This window comes from Primulina huaijiensis, chromosome 2 (assembly GCF_012295235.1).
Source record: "Primulina huaijiensis isolate GDHJ02 chromosome 2, ASM1229523v2, whole genome shotgun sequence".
Taxonomy (NCBI): Eukaryota; Viridiplantae; Streptophyta; class Magnoliopsida; order Lamiales; family Gesneriaceae; genus Primulina; species Primulina huaijiensis.
The window spans coordinates 23538511-23547376 of record NC_133307.1 but is presented as its reverse complement, the minus strand read 5'-3'; the positions used below and the strand labels follow the sequence as shown (position 1 = coordinate 23547376).

The 8866-nt window shown below is 37.6% G+C and overlaps 1 long non-coding RNA gene across 2 annotated transcripts; it reads right to left on the bottom strand.

Moving 5' to 3' along the window:
• Positions 1 to 3935: 3935 nt before the first annotated feature.
• Positions 3936 to 8308, bottom strand: LOC140970697 (uncharacterized). Of its 2 annotated transcripts, none has more exons than XR_012174172.1 (6): positions 7827 to 8308; positions 6563 to 7018; positions 6139 to 6233; positions 5658 to 5709; positions 4634 to 4743; positions 3936 to 4449 (listed from the first exon to the last, which is right to left on the bottom strand). It is a non-coding gene; the product is annotated as an uncharacterized lncRNA (long non-coding RNA). The 2 variants fall into 2 exon arrangements; XR_012174173.1 differs by having other exon boundaries at positions 3936 to 4341.
• Between the last annotated feature and the right edge of the window lie 558 nt (positions 8309 to 8866).

The window sequence follows — 8866 nt, the reverse complement described above, 5'->3', positions numbered from 1 at the left end:
AATAGTGAAGCATCAGCCTTGGATTGGAGGAAACCGAGATGTATGAGAACCATTTTCAGTTTATCAAACCAAGCACGAGGTGCTTGTTTGAGTCCATAGATCGCCTTGTGTAGTTGACACACAAGTTGTTTGCCAGGGCAATGTTGTTCAAAGCCAGGAGGCTGCTGCATAAAAATAAGCTCATTAATAGTACCATTAAGGAATGCATTGTTAACGTCAAGTTGTTGAATAGACCAGCCATAAGAGAGAGCAATGGTAAGAACAACTCGAATTGTAGTAGGCTTTATAACTGGACTGAATGTCTCAGTGTAATCCAGCCCTGCAGTTTGAGAATACCCTTTCGCAACAAGACGAGCTTTGTACCGAGCCACAGTCCCATCTGGATGTGTTTTGATTTTAAAAACCCACTTACATCCAATAATTGGGGTATTGGTTGGTGTTGGAACTAAAACCCAGGTCTTATTCTAGATTAGAGCATTATATTCAGCCTTTATAGCATCACACCAGGCTGGATATGCTAGGGCATCATGAGCAGTGGCTGGTTCATGAGTGGTCGTGAGTTGAGAAGCAAACACCCTTGGTTTGTAGATACCTGCTTTGGACCGAGTAACCATGGAGTGATCATTCGTAGGAGGGGGAACAGGCTGCTCATTATTGGAAGGGTTAGGGACAGAAGATGATGAAGCGAAATCATGAGCTTGAGAAGAGGAAGAAATGTCCGAAGTATGAATGGGAGGTATAGGAGTTGGAGGGGGTGAGTGGGGTGAGTGGGATGATGGTTGGTTTGAAGAAGAGTCAGGAAGGATTGGGAGGAAAAAATTAGAAGACTCTGGGGATGCAGGAGGTGAAGTTTCGAAGTGATTATTGGAGAAAGGAAATGAACACTCATCAAACTTTACGTGCCGAGAAATGTAGATACGACCATCTTGACTTAAGCATTTATATCCTTTGTGTTTGTTGCTATAGCCAAGAAAAACACATGGTTTAGATCTAAACTCAAGTTTATGTGTGTTGTAAACCCGAAGATCGGGAAAGCATAAACACCCAAAGACACGAAGCAGAGAGTAATTGGGATCAAGATTGGATAATCTTTTTAAGGGGGCAGTACCTTGTATGGCAGAGTTAGGGAGACGATTAATGAGAAAAACAGCAGTGGAAAAAGCATCGTCCCAAAATTTTATTGGCATGTGAGCGTGAGCAAGGAGAGAAAGACCAACGTCAACGATATGCCGATGTTTTCTTTCTACCACACCATTTTGTTGTGAAGTGTGTGGGCAAGAGAGACGATGATGAATCCCATATTTCTGAAAGAAAGGAGTTAATGGTCGATACTCTCCANTCAGGTGTATCGGCTGTAGGCATCCACAAAACTGATATAATATTTAAAGCCATTAGTCGAAGCTTGGTAGGCAGGGCCCCATATATCAGAATATACTAATTGAAGTGGTTTGTCATAACAGGTTAAGGAGGAAGAAAATGGAAGACGATGACTCTTGCCCAGTTCACAAGATGAGCAGAAACTAATATTGTCATTCTTTGAAAAAGAGATATTACAACCAGATAAAATGTGCTTTACAGTGGAAATCATAGGATGGCCTAATCTATAATGCCATTGGTTGAGTATGGAAGATCCTACTCCAGTTAAGTTGTGAGACTGATTCACTTGATTGAAGAGAGAAACAGCTGGGAAAAGTTGAGTATGCAAGCATGTGGCAGAGTGTGTAGATGAAGGAGCTGGTTTGCCCAAGGAAAATTTATACAGACCTTCATGTAAAGTGCCTTTGAGGAGGGTGTTTTCCGTCGCTAGGTCCTTCACAACACAAAAAGATGGATGAAATTCAAAATAGACATTATTGTCTTGAGCAAATTTGCTCACACTAAGCAGATTTTTAGAAATATGAGGGACTCGAAGAAGGTGATTTAGAGATAATTTGCATTTCGAATCATGAGATAAGAAATATGAAGAACCAATATGAGTGATTGGCAAACCTGTTCCATTCCCCATCAGAACATTACCTCCACCGATATATTCAGTCCCAAGAGCAAGGTTGGCAAGATCATTAGTAACATGGTGAGAAGCTCCGGAATCTGGGAACCACCAGTCATCATTTAAACTTTCTGAATTTGCCACAGCTACTGCAGCAGATGGAGGTGCTTCAGGCTTGTTGCGATAATTGTTTGAGCGGTGATTTCCTGGAGTTCGTGGATGTGAAACAAATTCCTTGTCAAAGCGGTAATAACATTTTTCCGCAATGTGGCCAGAATACCCACAAATCTGGCAAATAGGGCGATTGTTGGTGTTTGACCAGCTTCGTCGACCACCCCGAGCAAATCGGCCACGACCTCTGCCACGCGGGGAAGAGCTCGGAGATGGCGATGATGGACAACCTTTGACTGAAGAAAAAGTAGAAATGTTGGCTGTAGGTACAGTGCCATCCACATTCACAGTGTATGATTCGATGCGTCCTTCGTGTGATAGAAGTAGAGAACCAACTTCCGAAGGCGAAATCGATTCAACTCGAGAGGTCACATGAACAACAACCGAGTCATACTCCATTCCAACACCACCCAGAATATAGAGAACCTGATCATCATCGGATATATAATGCCCACAAGCAGCAAGTGAATCAACATAACTTTTCATTTTACCAAGATAATCCTTCATGCTAAGACCACCTTTCTTGAGCGTCTGCAATTGAAGTCGGTACTGCATCATTCTCGCTTTTGAGCGAGTAGCAAATAAAGTAGAAACGCGGATCCAGATTTGAGCAGACGAAGAACACCCAATCATCTGACTTTGAATTCCTTCGGTCATGGAGGCCAGGAGAAATGAAAAAAGAAGTTGATCTTGCCTAGACCAAGCAATGTATAGAGGATTTGGAATATCAGTATCATTTTCACCAGGGATGGTGTTGGGTGGGATGATTGACTGAGGATCAATATAGATGTCAAGACCCAAGCCGCGAATTCCAGCTAATACTTGAAGCTGCCAGAGTTAAGTTCTCATCGGTGAGTTTGATAGTGTTGATTTGGTTGGAGGGATTTAGAATCATGAGGTTAGGGCTGAGATTGGACATTGTGGCTGAGCCGGATTCTCCAGGTGAGGTGGCTTCCGCCATAAGTGCTCTGATACCAAGTTAGAATATTAAATACGACGGTTTGTGAAAGGAAGAAGGCACTGTGGAATTGTATTCCAATCTCTCTGATTCAAAGAGTCAATACAAGTGTATTTATATTTACAACCACCAAGGATAAAAAAGGAAAAGAAGAATATAGAGTTTGTTATATTGTTACAACACCAAACTATAAGAGAGATCCAGGAGCTTCTAGATGGGCAGCTTGTGATCTGCTACATATGTGAACATATGGCTTTTTGTGCACATAGTTTTGATTACATTACTTAACAAATTTGATGATGGATGAATTTGGCCAATGACGATTCATGTATATGGAACTGGTTCTTTTGATTTTATCATAATATTTCGTATTACAGATGTAATCTGAAATATATTCTTTTTATTCAAAATGTCTTATCAAACATTTTTAGTCAGTCGTTCATTAGATTCAAACGTTTAATAGGGCTATGGTAGCAAAATTATATGTCTCTCATTTAACTTTCATTATTTACAAATTTATTGAGCAAATTATGGAAAACCAGAACGATAGCTTTTGTAAAGTGAAATTGGGCCAATCTGGCTTAGTTGTATGCCAACTCGGGTCCACGGGCACAATAACAGACCAAACCTTTTTTTTTATGGGCAGACAGAACTCATTTCACATTTGGACCAAGCCTTTCCATGTCAAATGCCACAAATATAATTATATAAACATAATATTGGTTATTATTTATTTATAGATTGAGCGACGGAAATCAGTGGACTAATTTTCTAATCTTTTTCACTCAACTTGAGTTTTGCAAGTTCGATGGACAGAGGTTTTATTACAGCTATTGCTTTCACCATAACCAAAATAATAAGACTGGTACAAAATGTCCCAGAAACACTTTCGTGGCATTCACTGATTATTTCCTAGTCTATATTTGCAAGTCTATACAGTGTAACCACGGTAGTGTAGCCAAACAATAAAGTTCTACACCAAACATCAGCTACCGAATCGACAGGAACCACAACTCATCCGCTCGTGTTCCAAATTTCCTATTTTCCCAGTTGGAGGCCTAGAGAACCAACACATCCCACCATCCCTTGCGTTAAAACTAGACCAAAAGAATGTTTCATTTGTAGATATTTGATATGGTCGACGATGAGATGAAAGGCCGAGAAATGCAGAAATCGATTATCATGTAGCACTTGTGGCGCACTCAGGTTGATTATCCACCTATGCCTAAAGATTTTCAGATTTAAACAACTTGCCAAATGAAGCCAGTATCATTTATGTCTTCACTATAAGGTTATGCAGCTTGACGAAATTTCTAATGTGAGCTCTTCTGGTCTTGACCGTGGAGACGAGAAAAATCAAAATGGGTAATGATATATTAGAAATGCATTTCAAATCATTCCTTACATTTCGTATTTATACAAATGTCGATATTTAGTTAATGCAGCTGATAATAGATTTGTACTAAAGACAACTGGTGTCGAAGTTTAAATGTTACAAATAGAGAATTTAAACTTACAGCAGCTGGAAGACTGGCATTACACAAAGCAACTTCAATATCAGGAGGCGAGCATATGTGCTGAAGTGATTTTCTCAGCATTTTTCCTTACCGTTGAATGCAGAATTCACCTAATACCATTAATATACACAGTATGTAAATGCAAAAATTTGATCCTCAGGATGCGGAAGCAACATCTAGTAAATAGAAATAATAGCAACAAATCTTCAGGGTAGCAATGACAGGGAAAACATAATGTAAAGTCAGGTTTTAAGAGGATATAACCATTGAAAAGAAGCTTCTGATTGAGTACACACGAGGATAATCTACCATTTGCTTTATTTTAAATGAAATAACAGCTGCATCAAAGAAACTTAAGCCAAACTTAAGCCATGATTATCATAGCTAAAGCCAAGGATACACTTACAAAGAAACTTGATTACTACTGCCTTAATCTATCGGAGTCATTTTTGTTGAATACTAGGGAACGTGTTAGGATACAGTAGTTTTTCAATCAAAAGTGTCTTTTTTATAAAGCATTTAGGAAAAAAACTGAAGTGCATAGAGGATCCCTTTTTCAAAAATTGTCAATGGCAAGTACACTTTTCCTTGAGTAAGAAAATGTGACTTGGGCTTTGCATCAACTTTTTCTTAAAGTAAAAGAGTACCTGTTTTTCACTGCTATATCCTAACAGGCTAACATTCGTTCCTTTTCAATAAAGCACTTGAAAAACTGAGCTTAATAAAATGTTTTCTAAATCATGGCTTCTGTAATCAAACTGAACAAGCAAGCACTTATAAGCAGTTTTTTTAGTGAATTTTATTTAGTGGATAAAGTAGTATAAAAAATATTACATAATTTTTAACAGAAATACCCACGTGGAAAACCATCCAAACATACTTTACTTAAAAAAACAGCGTTTTTGCTCCGAAAGCTTTCGTAAAATTGATCTATGAATACAAAAGAATTTCTCAAACAGGTAGAGAACAGCTGGAGACACAAATTTTTGGTAGGCCCAGCATTTATTCAAGAAAAAAGACTTACTTTAGGTTGGGGAAGAAACATGTTCTTGAGACCTTTGCTATGTATTATGGATCTACAAATGACATGTAATGTTAGATAAGATCTGATTAACAAAAATAAGAGCACCAAGAAAATATGGATTATTATGTGCTCAATTGGGATCCAATCTTCTAATCCATGCTATATTAATAAATATTGTAATACAAATAGGTCTGCCCTCGGGTCAAGAGGTATAAATCAAGGTCAGGGATACAAGTGTTAAAATTCATAGCATGAGGGGATTGTTTTTATATTTTTGGAGTATTCTGCAAGCATCTAGATCGTTGACACAATACAGATCCATCAACTTTTTCCTTAGTATGTCACTTCCAAAAGTGAGATAATGGTCTTTCTACTTAAAAAATCAAGATTCAGAGTGTAGTTACTACTTTAGCAAAGATGATGGCACTGGAATAGTACAACTCTGAGTCATTACTTTCTCTCAAGGGAGTGCCTGAATCACCTGAATAGAAGTCGACAAAGATATTAATTGGCTTATAGTCTGGAGAATTGGTTGAAGAACCCAACAAACACAAGGCCGCTTCATACCGAAAAATTCTGGAAAAAAATAAATATAATCGATCACTTTGCAAATCAAAGAGCAGAACTTTTCCGAACAGGCATACATCATACATACAAGTTAATAAGCACATAAACACGCAGACCTATATATACATATGCTGCTAAACAGATATAAAATCAACACAATAATGGTGAAAGTTAAATGGCAGCAACCTTGAAAAAGGAAAATTTTAAAAAATGAAATATAAACACATATCTATTTTAAACTCCACGTGGCTAACCTTTCAAGCAGTTTTCTGCGCATATGATAGCAATAATTTGTGCGTGAAATGGTTTCAAATAATCTGTTGACCAATGTTCAATACCTGAAGCAAAAGAATAACTTCTGAGAAAATGTCACCCATTAATGGAAGAGGTTTTTTCACCACATCAGTACTAATAAATGGTATATTGGCAGGCACCCGCGCGGTAAATATTTGGATAGATAAATCGCTTAACATTCCAATCTTAACAGGAAAAGATTATACCATAGATACTATGGGTTTGAGCATTTGATGATGTCATAACTGGTGACAATAGTGTGATTAATAGTTTAACAAAGCAAACACAGCATTCCAATCATTGTTCATGGGTTAATTGTTGATCCCCAATAAATATGCACACCTAATGCACTGGAACAGACAGTTATTCATGCAATTCCTGTAAACAGGTAGACTTCCTACCTTGGCGAAAAATGATTCTGCATCCGAAGGACTTTAACTTGGCAATAACAAGGACATATCAGACTGTATATGAGATCTTACAAAATCCTCCTCCACAACCTGCAAATTAAATACATCAGTTTTACAGCTACCGAGTTTATGTACTAGTAACATGAGAAAATGTTATTTCATTTCATGAGTTTAAAAGTAACTTTTTCTAGCACGAGAAGAGGTTTTATTAACAACTGGATATGTTGGCAGTATCTCATCAACTAGTTTAGGTCCACTGAGTTTGTGATTTCGAGAGAGTTCATGAGAGTAGTGCATTTAGGTGGAAGTCCAAGTGATTATAAAGATGAAATCATTTCCTAAGCGAATAACTTAAAAGAAATCGTTGTTTCCCTCACCAGCACCGCCATATGTGGATCCTAAAAACTCAACAAATCAAGAAATCATACGGCAAAAACCAAAACCAGAAAACAAAATAGAGTTTACAATTCATTAAACTTCCAATGTATGGATGCTAATCACATGTTGATTGGTAACCAAATTGGTTTGTCCCAAAGCACACATTGTCTACTCCACATTTCCAACTTCAAAATTCTTCGTTTCTCCATCAAGGCCAAACAGATTACACAACCATCTTTATAATTATAACACTGTAGTAATGTGACTAATGTCCAACCAATACAATAAAAGTCCTCTCGAAATCTAAAATCACTATTCCATTATATCCCTAGGCAGGTTCAGCAAACTCAGCCAATAAATGAACGCAAAAGACATGCATGCCAAAATCAGTACCTCCAATGCGAACTGAGTAACTTACCAAATTATCATATTTCGGACAATCAAGCACGTTTCCAGCGTAAATGTGGCGTTTTAATGAAGAAATAGAGTAACTATGAGTCAAAGACCCCAAAATTCAAACCTTTTCAATAGCAAGAACAGTTGCACCAGCATTCACAAGTACATTAGTCAAGGAACAGTCCCTGAACCGATTTCCAGCACTATATCCCCTTCTTTCACATTGGCCGGCGCGGCCAGCTCCTCGTTTATCGAAGCATTCAACATATAGTGCTATAAAACAATAACGACGACATTTTCCAAAAGGAAACCCAGATTAATGGAATTTAAAAAAAAAAAAAAGCAATACAAATTCTTTAAGTTTTAACACGGGCACCAGGCCAAGGGATTTTCTGGGGAAGCGGCCTTGGAGTTGAGTGCAACTTCCTTTTGGCTTTCCTTTCGAGGGTAGTGCAAGCTAGTGGGGTTACTTTTGCAGTGGAGGTGGAGGTGGAGGTGGAGGCGGCGGCGGTGCGGCAATCGTGCAAAGGTGGAGAAGGTGAAGCTTTAAAGTGAGCGAATGAAGGCGTTGAAGGGACAGAAGACGAGCGCAGACATGCTTCTTCCTTGTGATTGATAAAAGGTTGAATCTTGATGAATTTTTGATAAAAGGCGTTCAAATCAAATTCATGTTAATAAATGTCGATGGTTAATAATATTTAATTTTTAAATTCAAAATTTTTTTTTTATGACTATCAATATCTCAACAATTATTTTTTTCTCTTATCGATAAAACATGCGACCATTATTTTTTGATGTTCTCTTCTAAGTAAACCCTCGGACTAACTTTGTGGCTTACAACCGTACTTGACATACTTTATGCGACGACATGTTCGTCCGAGAAAATGTTAATGAGAAGAAGCGAATTCTTAAATATTGATCGAACGTCACCTACTGCATCCACTAATAATTGAGAAAATTGGATGAAAATTATTTCTAGTGAAAATTAAAATTAAATTATAATACGTGATTTACCTATATAAGCAAATTTGGTGATAGATAAAAATGTCTCAAATTAATTACGAAATCACATCTATACTATTTATTCTACATTCATCGGAGTTTACGCAACCATTTTAGTGCAGATTATCGTATCATAAAGTATTTAGTTTTACCCAACATTAT